This window comes from Branchiostoma lanceolatum, chromosome 15 (assembly GCF_035083965.1).
Source record: "Branchiostoma lanceolatum isolate klBraLanc5 chromosome 15, klBraLanc5.hap2, whole genome shotgun sequence".
Classification (NCBI taxonomy): Eukaryota; Metazoa; Chordata; class Leptocardii; order Amphioxiformes; family Branchiostomatidae; genus Branchiostoma; species Branchiostoma lanceolatum.
Window position 1 is genome coordinate 12,505,061 of NC_089736.1, and position 2,944 is coordinate 12,508,004.

Sequence of the window (2,944 nt, forward strand, 5' to 3'; positions counted from 1 at the left end):
GCGTTGGTGGTGTAATGGTCAGCATTGTTGCCTTCCAAGCAGTAGATCCGGGTTCGATTCCCGGCCAACGCAGTAGATTATTTTTTGGCTCAGTATTTCTTTTTCGTCTAAATGCAAAACCGTGGTAGCTTTACAAATGTAGTCGACGTACTATTCAATTATTTCCCTCCTCCAAATAATATCATCACCGGATACCAAGACATATTTTTCTATAGCGATCTAAAAAAGACTAGAAAAAGAACTTTTATAAAAGGGGTTCTAGGTTTAATTTTAATTTTCCATTCTTTTATTTCATTATAGAATGTCTAACCTTCACCAAGGAAGTTTTTATTATACATTTATTTCATTTTATTTCAATGCAAAATACCTCAAAGGGTGTGATGATTTAAAACTGTTTAATAAGATCATTCCCATGACTGGGAATAATTGTCCAAAACGTTTGCGTGTTTCTTGGAATCAACAATTTGAGATGTGTCTTTTTCAACATTTTCTCTCATACATTTATGCACCCACCTCGCACAGAAAAAAGACTGCACTTCAATAACAAGCGTTAGGTGGCGCTTCAAAACTGCCACTGCCTTTTGTGCTGATATCATATGTGCGGACTTCTGCTTGCCCGCTCGTTTGTGTAATTTATGTCCAAATAATAGTAAGTTATATTTTTCAAACAACATAGCATTTTACTACGTACGGCGCACTACTTTCCAAGCAAATATACCCTCTTGAAGGCTCCCTTTGATTGGTACCCATCTGCCGAAAAAGAAATGCCCCCCTGACGTTGCCATTGACTCGCGGTTTTGTTAGCAAAGATGCTAGGCTGTAGCCTCCACCAGGCCCTCCTACGACCTATATGGAGTCTGGTACTACAGTAGAGACTACAGGCTAGGGGTTAGCCTCTTTTGCAGGCTTTCTGGCAGGCGCCGGCGTTTATTTTCGGGGGGAGCGCTGATTCACGATTTTCAACATATGTAGGTTCTTTTGCTGGGAAAATCGCAATAGTAATGTCCAGCAAAAGAAACTAGCCCTGATGTATTGAAAATCACGAATCGGCTGCTCCCTAAACCCCCACCCCCCGCCGAAATACTAACGTCGGCACCTACCAGAAACCTGCAAAGGGGGCTAATAGCTAGCCTCTACCAGGCTCCGCGGATGGCTGAAAAAAATTGTGGAAATTGGTCAAATAGAGTGTACATGCATGCTAAAGGGAGTCGATGGCAGATTTGAACCTCTTTCCGTATAGCCGACTCCCCTAGCATACTATTCACACTATTTTGGCCAATTTCTATTGTTTTTGCTAGCCATCCACGGAGCCAGGAAGATGTAGCCTCTACCAGGCTCCAGAGGCGGCTGGAAAGAGTGGAAATTGGCCAAATAGACAGAAAAACATGCAAGAGGACTTAGGCTGCTATAGGGGTACAGTTTGCCGGCATGTTGGATTCTATCTTCTTAGCCGACTCCCTTAGCATACTGCACACTCTATTTGGCCAATTTCTACTATTTTGCAGCCATCCGCGGAGCCTGGTAGAGGCTAGCTACTAGGAGCCAGGAAGATGCACAGGAGCCTAACACCAGACTAATACAACCCCGCCCACTCTCAACACGACTCCACACAGACACGTGTTGTAAACATGGATATTATTAGTCTGTGCAGGGGACCGCTGTCTGAAACACGCTTTTGACAGATCACTTGTCGGTGGGAATTCATGGAGGATTTTCTTTGATTTAAAGATGAAGAAAAATAACGAAATTGGGCGCATGGTTGTAAGAGGAAAAATAATATTAGGTGGGGTTGGATACTCTGGGCAAGACGACGGATATCGTTTTTGAAAATAACATAATATTCGTCTATTCGAGAGACATATAAGCATTGCTTAGATATAAAGATAAAACGAAATTTAAATGCCACGTATTGACAGCAACTATCGCACACACGTGGCAAACTCGGACACTAATAACTATAATCTCGTAGCAGAATGGAAGACCATAACGTTTTCTGACAGTCTGGCTTCTCTTTAAAATTCAAGCAGATGTAGGGAGGCGAAATCCTAATCCTCAAGCCCCCTGGTTCTATAGAAAGCGTTTTTTTCTGCTTGAAGTTGAATATTAAGCTCTTCTCTGACAACCGGGCTTCTCTGACAGTCACCCACCCGATCAAGGCATGTGTCAGAAAAGCCGGGCTGTCGAAAAAGCCCGCGGTGTTTTGATAACTTACACAATGCTACATACCTTTGCAGTCTTTATTTACAGCCATGCACTTCGCAATTTCTTTAGCTCACTGCCTTGAACTTCAAGGAGGTTAGACGGTAGCAGGCTTCAGCAGACGTTTTTTTGCTGAGTGCACGTTTTCACATACTTTCACACGTACGCCAACACTATACTGGTACACCTATACTGGTGCCATTCAAAGTCAAAGCAAGTCAGGACCCGCAAATACTGTAAATGTATTTAAGTTCGCTTGGTTTTAATTTCTGAGTAAGTAGAAAATGGCGTGTTCCCAGTGATTTTAAGTTCGCGTTTGAGACAATAGTAGACAAGGGGGTAGGGCGGCAAAAATTTTCGCGGTGGATTTAAGTTTGCCTCATAGAGCTTACCGCGAAAAACGCGAACATAAAACCACCGCGAACATTTCTGCATTTACAGTACCACTTCGATCTTGTACAGCATTTTTTTTGAAAGCAGAACTGAAATTACTATTACTACATGTAGTAGCTAGTTCTTGTTTCGCCAAACCACCATTTCCTTACACATTGCCTTATAAAGCTCGTTCTCATTTAAATGTACACATTTTGTAATCTCCGTTACCGATTGGAATAAGACGTTCCTGGCATTAAGATATGCCACATATAAGATGTCAAACTGTAGGTTTTATGACGACTTAAAACTTTTCTAGCTTTTAAAAACGCCAGTTGCGTACCTTATATGTGGCATATCTTAATGTCGGGAA

The 2,944-nt window shown here is 42.0% G+C and overlaps 1 non-coding gene across 1 annotated transcript; it reads left to right on the plus strand.

The window, feature by feature from the left end:
• On the plus strand, positions 1-72 carry Trnag-ucc (transfer RNA glycine (anticodon UCC)). The gene has a single exon. It is a non-coding gene; the product is annotated as a tRNA-Gly (tRNA).
• Positions 73-2,944: the final 2,872 nt, after the last annotated feature.